The following is a 17,218-nucleotide window of genomic DNA, read 5'->3' as shown; positions in this document are numbered from 1 at the left end:
TACACCTAATATAATAGCCCTATAAAAATAAAAAGCCCCCCCAAAATTAAGACACTCCCTAGCCTACAATAAACTACCAATAGCCCTTAAAAGGGCCATTTGTAGGGCATTGCCCTAAGTTAAACAGCTCTTTTCCATTAAAAAATACAAAGTCCGCCCAACAGTAAAACTAACCACCCAACCAACCCCCCAAAATAAAAAACCTAACTCCAAAAAAAAAACCTAAGCTACCCATTGCCCCTATAGGGGCATTTGTATGGGCATTGCCATTAAAAGGGCATTCAGCTCTTTTTCACTACCCTTAAAATGGCATCAGCTCTTTTACAAAAGCCCAAAGCCCTAATTTAAAAAAAAAAAAAAAAAGAAAAAAACCCCCACTAACCCCAGAATATCTACTCACGGTTCCTGAAGTCCGGACATCCATCTCCATCCATTCTTATTCCTATTGGCTGATTTGATTCTTCAAATTTAAATCAGCCAATAGAATGAGAGCTACTGAAATCCTATTGGCTGATTTGTACACCATTTTGAAACGGCTACCATGCATTCAACTTCAGTGTACAGTGCAGGATGGGATCGGCTTCCAGGATGGTCCTGCTCTGCGCCGCCGGGATGAATATAGAAGACGCCCCCAGGATGGATGAAGATATCGCTGCCTGGATGAAGTCTTCTCGCCGCCTGGATGAAGATGGATGTCCAGACTTCAGGAACCCTGAGTAGATATTTTGGGATTAGTGTTAGGTTTTTTTTTTCTTTTTTTTGGGGTTTTTTTTTTTTAGATTAGGGCTTTGGACTTTTGTAAAAGAGCTGAATGCCCTTTTAAGGGCAATGCCCATACAAATGCGTAGCTTAGGTTTTTTTTTAGAGTTAGTTTTTTTTTTTTTTTTTTTTTTTTCCATTTAAAGCAAAAAAACTTTATTTCTTTGTATTTGAAGTTTACCCCCTCTTTGATTTCAAAACTTGTTTTCTTTTATGATAGTTTATAAGTAACTACACTCTTTCTGAGTGTGATAAATTGTAGCCACTTGTGTTAAAGGCTCACATTCTTTGTTTTAGTGGTGCACTCATTGTTCACGTGATCAGCTTAGGTCGTAATATACACAGCAAAAGCACAGTTGTGCGTGTCTGAGTAGTTTTGTTGATGGTTTTCCAGTCTTCTGCTGTTGGAAATGCACTTAGCAAATAAATCCACTCCAGATATGTAATGTAAAACTATTTCATATACAATTTGAATACATGCTTAATTAATTGTTACTTTTTTTTTTTTTTTTTATTTTTTTTTTTTTATTTATTGAGGTTATACAAAGAAAATATCATATACAGATTACCACAGAACATAAGATAAAAATTTCAATAAAACAAAGAACAATGTTAATACGTGAAATCTTCATAAATAACAGAAATAGGTAAACTTCTGGAACCTCAGTTTTAAATATTCTCCTTAAATAGTTTCCTCACTGGTCGCAATAGATCCCTCTTGGACCTACACAAGACTTAAATGATCTAGCGGAGGAAAATTAGTATCTGAATATTTGGTTCTTACACCTCCTTTGGCACACTAAGTCACTCTTGGACTTTCGAATTATTATGTGATAAATAACGGGGGTGGATATTTAATGATATAGGGCCACTTTTGGACCCTTTAGAAAAGAAAACTAAGGAACTATGGAGATTGGAGACAAACTAAACAGGCTAATACCAACTTACTTCAAGCTTAGCATACTTAAAATAAAATGAACCCATAGGCTATTGGTCAGTAATTTCCATTGAAGGATTAAGAATTGTACACCCCAAAAAAAATAAAAAAATAAAAATAAAAGTAACTAAACTTTTTGGGCAGCTGAAAATTGGATTATACTATTGGAGGGGGTTTAAAGGACTAGGAAGGCCTCTGTGAGAAATAATGCAAAGCAGATACATGTTATTTAACCTTAGTTGTACCTACGCTAGCCCAGTATTATACCAATTAATATACAGGTGAATGCAGTCAATGATTATTCAATATTACTATCCAGCTTTGTAAAAGAAAAATACAGTCATAATATCAGTATATCTGATACCACCGGTTGTATGCAGTTATCAGGGTTGATAATATAAGCTGAGGAATGGAACATACGTAGAAGGTAGAGGGGTCATTTCTTAACCTAGCATATCCTTAGGGAATATAGAGCTTGGACTAGTGGGGAGGGACTGCTAAAACTGGGAGGAGCATTGGCTCAATATGTGGGGATTAGCTCTACCATAAACTAGTTGTCTATGTTAAACCATGTCTGTGAAAGGTGTAGTTGAATGGCCATGAAATACATAAATACACACATCCACAGTACCTAGATCCATTCTGGGGTATACAGTCCTATCTGACTCTATGGTGGGTTTGTTCCCATGTTCCAGCAAATTTTAACCATTAATAAGCATGGGGAAAACTGACTTAAAAAGGGGGTAAAGAAAACTTGTTTCACACATACAAACTCAACCATATGAGACTACAAAGGAATTAGTTGCGAGCCCATTAAAGCCATAGAGGGCATTACCAACATAATAGCGATAATAAAACATACAGCATAATACACCCTAGTCTGGCATTGCAAAGTTGGAGCTAGCTGACAGAGTTGTATTTAGGGAAGCATAGGACATATTATAAGTGAGGACCGGTTTGGTTATTGTGTGCTTTTGGTTGATGAGACATCTGTCCTGCCAAAGTGGGAAAGTTAAAGTCTGGTAATATGTCCCCTGAAGAGAAAAAGTTAATTCTAGGTTGCAATGGAGAGGACTTGAGCAGGGAAACAAAATATAGGTGTCTGAGGGCAGTGTACTTTAACACAGTAATACCCCCAAAAATTGTGAGTGTTATTTCGCAACGCAGGCTTGTGGATTGTCATCAGGGTTGCCTGAAGAAAAGTCTGCCATGCGACTTCAATTAAGAGGGGCGTTTAACCTACCCCGGTTTTAAGTGACCATGCCGAGTGCTGTTGCATGAAGCTGTGCGGGAAAGAAGGTATCTCCCTCGGCTGTTCTGCTTGCTGCTTGCTCGTCTGAGTTAGGGATGCCGTTTCTCTGCGAGCCCTTTGGGATAGCAGCGATTCCGTTGTGCCTATTGCCTGTCGCAGGCCAAACGCCCTCTCCCACACTGTGTCATATCGCGGCATAGTAAAGATGTAGCCCTCAAGAGTGACAGGCATCTCGGATCCTCCCAAGCCTCCGAGTCCAAGCCAGACCTTAGTCAACATATGGGGACTCAGCAAACCGCTGATTTCTGGAGATAATTTGTCCCCTTCATATACAAACGGACTGACCTCCTGAAAATGAGTAACATGAGCCGATAGCAGAGCTCCATTCCCTGGTGTCTCCGGACTTAATCCCTCAGATCTGAAGTCCCTTTTCAGGCAAGTTTCGCCATTAGGTGAAGGTTGTGGGGCCTCTTTGGTCGGATTGACAGGAGATAGTTGGGTCGGGTGTGGGAGAGATTTATTCTGCAGCTCCTGCAAAGGCTGCCTCTTTCCTTTTATATTAGCACATAACGCTTGTAGGGAACTAAATTCTTCATTGAGTACTGCGTGGAGCTTATTATGATGTTCCTCCAGCAAGGCTCTGACTTCCCTCAGGAACATTTTAGAGTCCAGCGCCATTTTGAAAACGATAATGCGAGGGTTTAAGATAAATATGGTATGTCCCTCATTACCTAAGAAAGCAGAGTTTCTGTTGTAGAGAAGTAAGTCATCAGCTATGCTCCATAGTTATAAAGATTGGTAGTGTCTTCTGCGCACTCAGGGCACAGCTAGTTGTGGGGACAGGCTGAGGCTTCTATAATAGGGGAAGGCCTCAAAGTGCAAAGTCCGGTACTGAGGGCTATAGAGCCTAGTCACTATTCAAAAACCCTATATATTGAATTCGGACTTCTTCAGTCCAGCCTCTCCACTGTTTTAAGCAAGGTGTTGCTAAAAATGCACTGCTAAATCAGGTTCCAGTGAAGATAGCTTGAGGAGCTGAAGCTCAGTGCGACCTGTAAGATGGCCGCCGCCCGGGTGTTCCCCTAGAGTTAGGTTTTTTATATTGGGGGGTTGGTTGGGTGGTGAGTTTTACTGTTGGAAGGACTTTGTATTTTTATTTTACAGGTAAAAGAACTGTTTAACTTAGGGCAATGCCCTACAAAAGGCCCTTTTAAGGGCTATTGGTAGTTTATTGTAAGCTAGGAGGTGTTTTTATTTTGGGGGGCTTTTTTATTTTTATAGGGCTATTATTTTTTGTAATTTTAGATTTTTTTTCTTTTTTTTGTAGTGTTAGGTTTTATAAATCTGTAATTTAGATTTTTAAATTGGTAGTGTTTTTTAATTTTATTAGAATAGTAATGTTAGCTTAATTATTTTAATATTTCACAGGTACGTTTTTATTTATTTAAAGATAGTTATATTGTAATTTTAATTTAAAGTTAGGGGGTTGTTAGGTTCAGGGGTTAATAGTTTAATTGAGTGTTTTGCGATGTGGGGGGCCGGCGGTTTAGGGGTTAATAAATTTATTTAGTGGAGGCGATGTGGGAGGCTGGAGGTTTAGGGGTTAATAGGTTTATTTAGTGGCAGCGATGTGGGAGGCCAGAGGTTTAGGGGTTAATAACTTTATTATAGTGGTGGTGATATCGGGGAGTGGCGGATTAGCGGTTAATATATTTAAATAGTGTTGGTGATGTGGGTGGGTGGCAGATTAGGGGTTATTAGGTTTATTTAATAGTTGCGATGTGGGTGGGTGGCAGATTAGGGGTTAATAAGTTTTAAATAGTGTTTGCGATGCCGGAGGAAGGCGGTTTAGGGATTAATAGGTAGTTTATGGGCGTTAGTGTACTTTGTAACACTTTAGTTATGAGTTTTGTGAAACTACTGCTCTCAGATGTCTGTATGGATCATGTCAGTATAGGCTGTAAAGCAAGCATTTTAGCCTCAACGCACAACCTGTAGTACCGGCGCTATGAAAATCCCACACAAAAACGAAAAAAAAAAAAAATGGAATGGACATTGCGTTACAGGCTAAAATGAGACACGACTCGTAATATGCATTTTTTTGCAGCGTTAAAAACCGTACCGCAACACTTGTTATCTAGCCGAATTTAAGGCATTAATACAATTCTTAGGTATTATATACAAGCATTGAATACAAAACAAATACTATGCAATAGGCAAGATAAAAATAGCCTCAATAGAGGTTGTATCTTAGTGATATACTCGAGTAATTTGCGTATTTATAATTTCTGCAATATCCTTATTGTTCAAGTTCAATTAGAATAGTATCAGTCGATCTAGGACTTCTTTTGCAGCAAATCAAATAAAAAGTCCCCATTTATAGGATGGTAAGTACAGTACTTATCTTGATTTCCTAGGCTTGGTGCAACGATCCGTAATGACACTTGTATGTCTGGTATGCTGTAGTATATATGGAAAGCCAATCACTTTCAACACTCCTTCCTCATCTAGTACAACCTGCTATGGTGGACAACTTCTGTAAGCAATCCTGGTCTGGCGATTAGGCCCTCCAATCACGGCTGCAGGAAATGTCCTCAGTGCATAGTCGGGATCCTTCCGTCTCGGTGGCGGGCCGCTCTCCTCCTTGACTCCTGGATCTGACGTCAGTACGTCTCTCTTGCCTACGATAGGCTCCAGATACTAGGGTTAGCAAAAAGTAAGAGCTGGCAGCACCAATCAGCCTTGGACAAGGCTTAGGACTTCAGTAGTGCAAATAGCAGTATTCCCAACCGCTTAATCATCAGATAATTCCAAAGAGCAAAGGACAAAACTGGAGTCATGTGTGCATGTGCAAAAAGTGTCAGGTGTTGTTTGACTGTCTACCTGAATTTGTTTGGAATGTCCAAATAATCTGAGCTATACCCAGCTTTCGACTCCAGTTGTGTCCTCTGTTCTTTGGAATTATCTATTGTATTATATACAAGGCCAGGTCTTCACACATTGCCTGTATCATATATAAAAACATTTTTCCATGAATGAAGTTAAGCAAAGAGAACATACTGCAATGTTTACTTATGTGTGTAATTTAACTCTGAAAATTATTGGTTTTCTAAATTCCACTGAGTTTCTATATAATAATGGGTTTTGCCATGTTTGAAATTAAAGGGATAGTCTAGTCAAAATTAAACTTTCATGATTCAGATAGATAGAGCAGACAATTTTAAGCAACTTTCTAATTTACTGCTATTATCAATTTTTCTTCATTCTCTTGTTATCTTTATTTGAAAAAGCAAGAATGAAAGCATAGGAGCCATGCCATTTTTTAGTCAACACCTGGGTAGCGCTTTCTGATTGGTGTCTAAATGTAGCCACCAATCAGCAAGCACTACTCAGGTGCTGAACCAAAAATGGGCTGGCTCTTAAGCTTACATTTCAATAAAAATACCAAGAAAACAAAGAAAATGTGATAATAGGAGTAAATTAGAAAGTTGCTTAAAATTGCTGCTCTATCTGAATCATGAAAGTTTAATTTTGACTAGGCTATTTCTTTAAGTTTCCCCCGATCTCTCTCTTCTGCTGAGGACAATTAGGGACAGATATAAAACAGGCAATAAAAGAAACTATGCAAACAAGGCTGTATGGAACATGTGATTGTTAAATAATTCTCAAACAGGGTTTGTTTGCCCAGTCTTTTTTATTGCCTGTTTTATATCTATCTAAATGACCTCATCAGAAGAGATAGATAAGGGAGAAAATTAAGTTCAAACCTGGCAGCCCCCATTACTTTATAGAAACTAAAGTACTTTATAGAAATTAAACCTTTACACTTATATTTTCATTATTTAAACAACTAATGTAGGCCATTTTCCACTGCTTTTTAGGCCGAAAAGACTACTTTTCAATTTGATGCAATCACAATAGTACGATTTCTGCTAATTCTAATTTTTGGCCTCTTGTAAAAAAGCTCTATCTACACTATGCCGACGAAAACTGCTCAGTGATCACAAAAGATTTTCTGCAAACAGTCTTTTACATTGCACCTATGTTAAACACTCTGACATGGTCACTGGGGACATTCTAGAAGTTTGTTAACATACGTGGTATTAATTAATTAAACCTCCATTTATCCCTATTGGAGAGGATACAGTCAACAGGATACACATTTATATATATAGGCACATATACATATATAAATATGATGACTATGTGATATCATGTACATATATGGGGATCTACAGGAAAACTTACTTCAGGACACCTACATCTACAAATGGCGTGATTTTATATTTCATATTTGATTGTATTTCTCTCTCACACTGGCGTGGTTGTCACAAACAGTACTGATGTTATGAAAATTTGACTTTTATAGGAGATTGCATAATCGTGGCTTTCAGAGTTAATTATTGCAGTCTGTTTCCTTCCACACTACTGCTAACCCATCTAATCGCATGTATTAGGTTATCTGGATAGGCAGACTGTGCACTGTTTTTCAATCGCTATATGGACTTTTTACAACTTTTTCAAAGATTCTTTTAAACTATTTTTATTTCTCTTGCTCGTTAAAGGTCCGGTTCCATTCTGGCGTGAACTGTAAACAAAATGGCGACTACAAGCTCCTATGCAAAACACTTCTAATAATTTTCATTTTTACTTCTTTAAAACTGTAAATCTTAAAGGGACATGAAACCTAAAAAATTTATTTCATGATTCAGATAGAGAATACAATTTCAAACAACTTTCCAATTTACTTCTATTATTTAATTTGCTTCTTTCTCTTGTTATCCTTTGCTGAAATGTTTATCTAGGCAAGTTCATGTGCAGCAAAGAACCTAGGTCTTAGCTGTTGATTGGTGGCTGCATATATATATACTGATTGTCATTGGCTCACCCATGTGTTCAGTTAGAAACCTGTAGTGCATTGCTGCTCCTTCAACAAATGATACCAAGATAATAAAACAGATTAGATAATAGAAGTAAATTAGAAAGTTGTTTAAAATTGTATTCTCTGGCATACTCCGGGACTTCCGGAGGAGGAGCTCAGGTGTATGGTCACGTAAGACACCTGCTCTGATTCACCTTCTTTCAAGCCTGATGGCGGGAAATCTGCGCCCAAAACCCTAGACCTTGGGCGGCCTGAATAGCCAAAATTACCGCTACCGGAGTCTGTATTAGTGCCACTCCAAAGCACTAAAACTGCATTAAGTAGTACTCTTAAGGACTTACAAAGTTTTCAGCAAAATTCTCTCTGTTTTCTGACACTCAAAATTACTAATAACCTCTTAAAATAAATAGTGGAGAAGTACAGAGAGGATAACTATTGGCTAAATCAATAAACCCAATGCCGGTATTATTTTGAACTTTTTCTCATTGCTGGCTCCTATGAGCGACCGTTGCTACCAACTCAGAGGACAGAACTGTAACAAATCTACGGCAGAGAAGCCGGGATCTGTTTAAAACAGCGCAGGATCTTACATAAATATTGCTGCCCTGGCTTTAACTCTACCTGTCCTTGCATAGTTTCTGAGGTAAAAGAACCATCCTGACCAGGACTTAGCATACGGCCTCTTTTTGATCTTGCTGATCTCCGCATCTCCTACCTGGTTTGGAGTGAGGATTCCTGGCTTGTCGGCTGCTGCTGGCCTTGGCACGGACCTTCATGTCCCTTGATGCGCGGAGATCTTGCCGACGGAGGTAAGCGGAGGCGTAGTGATATCCTGGGCGCCGTATTCGATTGGTCCGGACTTCCCCTCCCACCGGTGCTGCGTGAGGGGTCCGGATCTTGCTCCTGCACTTTCTCGTCCATCTGGATCCTGACGGCTGCCATTTTTCTGGCGTTTGATCTGAGCTGTCTCAGGCAGCTCGCTCCGGGATTTTTTCTTTCCCAGCTTGTCCGGTGCTTCCCCTCCCACCGGTGCTGCGTGTAGGGGAGGCCCGGTCTCTTAGAGGAGTCGCCTTGAATACTCTGTGCCCCTGGTCAGGAATGGGTAAAGTATGCAACACATACATTGACTCTTGTATGTATTCCCTCAGTATCATTCAAAAAACATACCGCACAATATAATATCTCTCTCTACTGCAATTCAGCAGCCACCAGAACTTACATCTGAAATACTTTGACTTTCTCTGCTACATTTACAAAAACCCATACAAAGACTGTTACCTCGAAAATGGACTTATTTACTTACTCCACGATAAAAACTCTGGGCTGATAGCAACTGTTTTGACCCATGATTTGATAAATGTTTAATTCTTTTTTTCTTTTTTTTGTATAGAGATGTTTAGTTAGGGCATTGAAGAGTACCCTTTGCATGTCTGTATAGGTATAGAGTGAAAAGCCCATATCAAACTAGGGCTCTATATAGAGAAGGAAAGGGAGAAAGGGGGGAAGGAGAGAGGAAGGGGGGGGAAGAAGAAAGGAGAGGGGGGTAGTATAATCGTCTTCCCTACGAATATTTACAAATTAAGACACAAATACCTTCCTTTACAGAAAGGATTATGATAAATTTGAACATATAGCCTTATTGAGAAATAAAGTACAAAAGTTACTAACTAGTTAGATACTGGAAAAGATCCCCAACCTTCTCATATATAGCTAGATCAGTATTCTTGATTATAAGTCTTGATATAATAACTAATGAAGCCATCCTAAGTTACTGATGATAGAAACTAGGGGAGCTTAACCCCTTTGCTGGTACTTTTTTGTTTGGTATCGGAGATATATATAAAAAACATTATTTGTATCAATATTATTTTGATGTTACCAGGTGCATAAAATTTGAATAATTGAATTAACTCTACATAGGGAAAGGCCTGATATTTAAATATGTGAGGACAATGTATTAGCTTTCACCTAAGTGATTTTTTTTTTGATTTTTTTTCTTTTCTGTATAGAAATATAGAGAAAAAGAAGAAAAAAAAACTGCCTGATTAAACATAGCAATACCAATCTGCTATTGTCGCATAGAGGCATAAGAAAGCATCCACTCTACATATTACTATAAACTAATTTTTCTGTTCAGATTTACACTCTGACAAATATCTTGTATATTAAATATGGATTACTAGGGCTGATAACATACGGTCAGAGTGTTATTACCTATCATCCTTTTTACTTTTGAAGGTTGAAGGGAATATATACTCCTTTTGTGTAAGTGGATGCAGTAAATGCCTCCTTATGTTTTTTACCTGGTCTAAAGTATTTTTTAAATTAACCTGTTGTTAAGCTCTTAAAGCTAAATATTCTGAGTTCCTAAGCTCTCAACATTAGTGCCTATCAGACCAGATTAACTATATAGGCAATTGCTTGCTATTAATATAGTATTAGGATCTGAGCATTTCTCAGAATCTTGCTACTTAAATTGCTATCAACCCCTTATAATTTTGCCTTTGCCAGAATTAAATACATGAATAAGGTTTATTTACAATTAGAATAAATTGCATTTATCTAGGATCTTATACTAGTCACCTTAGGCCACTATAAATACAGATCACTGCACTTTTTTTATATATCACTCCCCACAAGTATACCCTTTTAAAATATAATTCCCTTCACCTGTGTTAGCACTGTCACGTCCTCACATTACTTCACTTTTTTCCCCTCCCCCTTTCCCTTTTTTTTTTTTTTTTTTTTTTTTTTTTTTTTTTTGGTTTTTTTTTTTTTTTTTTTTTTTCTTTTCTTTTCTCCCCTCTCTTTTACACGTTTTTTTCCCTTTTTTCTCTTTCTCACCTCCCTCACTCACTACACAATTCCCACTTTGCACATCTACATTTTTCCCTGCTCCTTCTTTATCTCCTATGCGGGGTCTGACTCACTCCTTATGCACTTTCCAAACACTTTTTCACAAGTACACTCTTTTTTACACAAATTAACTTTCTCACTCTCAGCACATGGACAAATTTTTCCATAATTTGTCCAAGACTCCCTCTCCCGCCATGGCGGCTCGTAATAAGGATAGAAAACACAAAGGCAATTCAGAGAACACTAGTGACAGTCAAGCGATTGTATCAAATAGTTCTACAGTGCAGGAAGCAATAAATATTCAAAGCTTAGTTGTAAGTATTTCAGACGCTCTTTCCCCTAAATTTGATGCTCTGCGAACTGAAATTAAGCAAGATATCTCGGTATTAACTCAGGAAGTACGACAATTTTCTAATAGATTACAAGAAGTTGAGCAGAGGGTGTCGGACCTTGAGGATTTGACAATGTCGCATAATTCTAAACTGGAGGGCCTAAATACTAAAATTCAAAAAGTCTATAGCAAGCTAGAAGACCTAGAAAATCGTTCTAGGAGAAATAATATTAGAATTATAGGACTCCCAGAAGAGCAACAATATGAAAATCTCTCCTCTTTCATATCTAAAACATTACCTAAAATTCTTAATATTCCATCTGACTACCAATCTATTATTGTTGAAAGAGCGCATAGACTTGGCCCATCTCGCACAGATATGAAAGGTGGAAAAAGGCTTAGACCAGTTATTGCGAGATTGTTAGATTTTCAGGATAAGACGGTCTTACTTCAACACTACCGCAAGTACCAGCCAATCAGTATTGGAGGGGTTCCAATCCTGATTTTTCAGGATTTTTCGGCTGATACAGCGTCAAAAAGAAAAGAACTAGTTCCTATATGTACTAAATTTATACAGCATGGCTATCGGGCCACCATAATTTACCCTTCTAAACTTAAAGTCACAGTAAATGAGATCACACACTGGTTTCAGGAAGCTCATAAAGCTGAAACTTTCTTTAATTCACTAGACCCACCTCCTTAATAAGAGTATAGTCTAAATATGTCAATCAATGAATAAATGAAATGCAGGTTCTAAATGGGGGATACCCCGTGACTCTCTATCAAGTGGGTCATGGGGCAAGGGGTGGGCATTCTCTGTGGGGTTTTGTTTTTTGTTGTCTTTTTTTTTTTTTTTTTTTTTTTTTTTCTCTCTCCCCCCTCTCTCCCTCTCTCCTTCCTCCTCTCCCTCTTGTTTTATAAAAGGTAATGATGGTAGATAAATATAAAGTAGTCTCTTGGAATGTGGGAGGTATCTCAACACCTACTAAGAGAAAGGCTATTCTTGCTCAGTTACAGAAAACACAAACAGACATTGGTTTTATACAAGAAACACACCTAAGTACAGAGGAATCTTTAAAATTAAGAGCCTCATGGGTTAAGGAAGTTTATTTTGCACCCAGTGTGAGAAGGAAAAGGGGAGTAGCTATACTAATAGGGAAGAAAATTGATTTGGTGGTTATCCACTCTGAGGCCGATCCTGGGGGGAGGTATGTTCTATTAAAGATTAAAATTGCCCACAAGGTTTATACACTCTGTAATGTATACGGACCCAATGTCTTTGACCCTGAATTTTGGGATACTCTTCAGTCTAAGCTTATTGTATATGCCACCGGGCACTTAATTATTGGGGGGGATTTCAATATGGCAGTACAATGTCCAATAGATAGATTGAGATGTAACACCAAACGGCTGAAACAAAAAAAAGATAATCTGGAATCTAAGATGTTTAAGAAAATTATGCAGAACCTAGGAGTACGAGATATTTGGCGGGCACAAAACCTTGATGTTCAGAAATACACTTGCTTTTCCAAAGCCCATAAAACTCTTTCACGCATTGATATGTTCTTGATCGATGAACATATACCCATCTCTCAGGTCAAATCCGAAATAGCTCAGATTACACTATCAGATCATGGTCCTATCTCCCTTGAACTCCATAATACGCATTCACAACCTACCCCATCTCGTTTCTTATTCCCTTATTTTTTGACGCCTGATCTTAAGTTTAAAAATTGGCTCAAAAGTAAATTTGAGGAATACGTGCATTTTAACAGCGAATATCTAGATCGTCCCGATATATTTTGGGAGGCTGCAAAAGCAGTGATGCGGGGGGAGATTATAGCTTACAGGGCCGCGCTTTTGAAAAAGATGAGATTTAGAGAGAAGGAAGTAGGTAAATTTTTGATTAATTCATATAATCAATTTCTCATGAATAAAACTCCTTTAAACTGGGCGAAATATGTCCGCGCTAAAAATGAAAGGGACACATTTATATTGCAACAAGAGGCCCAAAAGGAACTGAAACTTCAGGCCAAAATGTATAGGTTTGGCAATAAATCTGGTAGAATGCTGGCTAAATTAGTAAAAAATGAGAAAAAGCAGTCAAGAATTGAACAACTTCAATATAAAGGGAAATTATTGCTAAAATCTGAAGATATCTCACAAGCATTATTTGAATATTTTCAAGAACTCTATGCATCCAAATCATATGATACAATGAACTCTGATGAGTTCTGGAGTAAAATTATTTGCCCCACATTATCAGCAGAATCTGCCGACACCTTAAATTCTCCCATTACTATAGAAGAAGTTGAGAAAGTGATTACTAAATTATCTTCAAATAAAGCAGCTGGTCCAGATGGACTTCCTAGTGAATTCTATAAAATATTATCCGCGGAAAGTGCCCCTTTGCTGTGTAATCTTTTCAATAATTATTACATAGATGCTAAACCTGTTCCATCTTCCTTCGCTGCGTCTTTCACGACTTTAATACTTAAGCCTGGCAAAGATCCTAAATGTAAGGAATCATATAGGCCAATAGCCCTTTTGAATTCAGATTACAAAATTTTAACTACAATACTGGCATCTAGACTTCAGGGGGCACTAGGTAAAATCATTCACTCTGATCAAGCAGGGTTTTTAAACAAACGTAATTCCTCTGCAAAGATTAGAGAGTTACTGGTTGTTGCAGAGTATTTTGGGAATTTATCGGGCTCAGAGGAGCGGGGAGAGGGCGCCCCTGACCTTGCTATCCTATCTATTGATGCTGAAAAGGCTTTTGATTCCATCATTCATAAACACATAATAAATTCATTAATGCAATTTGGTATTAGAGGTAAGTTCTCTAAATTTGTGGAGAATTTATATAGCCAGCCCTCTACAAGACTCATAATAAACAATAACCTCACACTTGACATATTACTGGACAGGGGGACGCGTCAGGGGTGCCCCCTCTCCCCGCTTCTCTTTGATGTTTCTATTGAACCCCTAGCAATCTGGATAAGACAATTTCTTGAGGGTATAAAAATAAATAATTACGAGATAAAAATTGGATTATATGCAGATGACTTGCTTTTGTATGTGGCTAACACTAAAGTTAACATTCCCAAGCTGATATACATAATGGATCACTTTGGATCCTTCTCTGGATATAAAGTGAACTTGACAAAATCGGAAATATTCTGGCTTAGGAAGAACGCTACATCTCTTTTAAATATACCTTTCCGGGAGGTCACGGACTCTTTTAAGTATCTGGGGATCTGTATTCCGGTTAACTCGTCAGATTTATATAATTTCAACATTCCACCAATATTGAAAATTATTAGAGATAAACTTAAGTCATGGCAGAACCTACCTATATCAATCTCTGGTAGAATCGCACTATTTAAAATGGTTCTTCTCCCAAAGTTGCTTTACATTCTTCAAAACACTCCGATAATTTTATTAGAAAAAGATATTCGTACACTTAACAGTTCACTCATACAGTTTTTGTGGCAGGGGAAAAGATCAAAGATTTCCATTATCAAATTGTCAATGCCAAAGGAATATGGTGGACTCGCACTACCAGATCTAAGGCTTTATAATCTTTGCTTCTTGGCACGGATAGCAATTGACTGGATTTCATCCAATAATTATGTCTTAAATAATGAACTTGAAACAGACGTTTGCACCCCGTACCTTCCAATAGCATTATTACATTCTGTAACAAAAGAAGTACCTGCGGAAATTAAGAAACTGAAAACAATCTTTAATCCACTTAAGGCATGGCATAAAATCGCCAACCTCCTATCAATTAATGCTAAGGCTTCCTCTTATCTGCCCTTAAGAGGAAATCCGAAATTTCAAGCAGGCCTTAATTCGGCTGTCTTTAAAAGATGGCATAATGCTGGTCTGAGTAAAGTTTATCAAATAATAGATGGGAATAGGGGATGCATTAAAACGTTTCAGGAATTAAAAACAGAATTTAATCTATCTAACAAAGATTTCTTTGCTTATCTACAGGCAAGGCATTTTGTCTCGGAAATAACTAAGGAAAGGGGTTGGAGCTGGGGACTAGGAAAACTGGAAGACTGGCTTGTATTAGCCAGGAATGGACATATGTCCATAGCTCCTTGTTATCATTACCTTAATGCTAGTAAAGGTCTCCCAATTTTATCCAAAATGGCAGCGGATTGGAACATATTAATCCCTCAGGGCAATGTCGAACCAAAGCTGCTTCAATTATCATTAAATAAAATTGCTCAGACCACACTTTCCGCTACCTGGCGTGAATCACAGGTTAAACTTCTTCATAGAGCTTACTTTACACCTGGGAGGGGCCTCAGATGTGGCAATTTTGGATTTAATAGGTGCCCCAAATGTGCATATCCTGCAGCAGACTTATCGCATATGTTCTGGGCATGTCCTAAAATAAGAAACTTTTGGCTCAAGCTAGAATACTGGCTAAAAACTGTTTTGAAGATAGCCCCTGTGACTTTAACATTTTTTCAAATAGTATTTTGTGTAAATGGGGGACCTGGTAAGCAAGTTAATGAAAAAATAGTAATTTCTTCTATTCTGGCTACCAGGTACCTAATTTGCAAAAAATGGAAAAGTCGAGCACTTCCAAGTATTGTTGAAGTAAAGAACTGTATGAAAAAACAATGCATACTTGAGCAAAGAGATACAAATATAGACAATGAACAAGATATTAGGAAATTTTTTAGCAAATGGGCAATATTTTTAAAGATATTTCCCACTACTGAAATAAATCATATAATTTTTCCATTTCGACACTCAGAAACAGTCCTGCTAGGAAACTGGTAGGTGGTTGAAGGGAGATGTGGAGGGAGACTGGGTAAAGGGGGTTTCCCTTTCCACCTTTTTTTTTTTTTTTTTTTTTTTTTTTGTTGTTTTGGTTTGTTTTGTTTTGTTTTGTTTTGTGTTTGTTTGTTTGTTTGTTGATTTGTTTTGTTCTTCATTTGTTGTTTTTAGTTGTTTTTTTTGTGAATAAAACAAAAAGCACCAACAGAGTATATTTACATAATTAATAGAGGATAGTTTCTTCCAGATCTGGATTGGTCTTTTCATTTCTTTTATTTGTTTGTTTATGTGAATCTACATTAGGCAGGTATTATTACTATTTTTGTCTTTTAAGGCCTCTTTTACGGCTTGGAATGGAAAAGCCAATGATGTGTTTGTATTATATTTACTCTGTTGGATTATAAATAAAGAATTAAAAAAAAAATTGTATTCTCTATCTGAATCATGAAAGAAAATTTTTGGGCTTCATGTCCCTTTAACCCCTCTGCCTAGATGCTTAGTATCTTTCTTAAATGAGATAAACGGAATCATGAACACATTTTTTATAGGGGATGAGCCTCCATACAAGTCCAAAATTCATTTATGACAGGGCATATATTATTGAATTCACGGTCACGAATGCTCATTCCAGATTACAAGAACAATAATATACTGTTGTTAATTCAAGGCAAGCGGTCTGATCTGAAGGCTAATGTAGCATTCAGCTCACAGAGGGGCTTCAGGGCCTGAGGTCTGATTTCAAAGCTGATGTGATATTCAGCTCACATAAATGCTGCATGATCATGGGTCTAAGTTGAAAATGAATGTTGTATGCAGCTCATAGTGGCACTGCAGGGCTGGGGTTCTAATCTCATGACTAAAGTGGTATGTAGCTCACAGTGGGGCTGCAGGGCTAGGGTTCTAATCTCATGACTAAAGTGGTATGTAGCTCACAGTGGGGCTGCAGGGCTGGGGTTCTAATCTCATGACTAAAGTGGTATGTAGCTCAGAGTGGGGCTGCAGGGCTAGGGTTCTAATCTCATGACTAAAGTGGTATGTAGCTCACAGTGGAGCTGCAGGGCTGGGGTTCTAATCTCATGACTAAAGTGGTAAGTAGCTCACAGTGGGGCTGCATTGCTGGGGTTCTAATCTCATGACTAAAGTGGTATGTAGCTCACAGTGGGGCTGCATTGCTGGGGTTCTAATCTCATGACTAAAGTGGTATGTAGCTCACAGTGGGGCTGCATTGCTGGGGTTCTAATCTCATGACTAAAGTGGTATGTAGCTCACAGTGGGGCTGCAGGGCTGGGGTTCTAATCGCATGACTAAAGTGGTATGTAGCTCACAGTGGGGCTGCAGGGCTAGGGTTCTAATCTCATGACTAAAGTGGTATGTAGCTCACAGTGGAGCTGCAGGGCT

Source organism: Bombina bombina, chromosome 4 (genome assembly GCF_027579735.1).
Source record: "Bombina bombina isolate aBomBom1 chromosome 4, aBomBom1.pri, whole genome shotgun sequence".
NCBI classification, from domain to species: domain Eukaryota; kingdom Metazoa; phylum Chordata; class Amphibia; order Anura; family Bombinatoridae; genus Bombina; species Bombina bombina.
The sequence above is the reverse complement of the archived record's forward strand: the minus strand, read 5'-3'. Positions refer to the sequence as shown.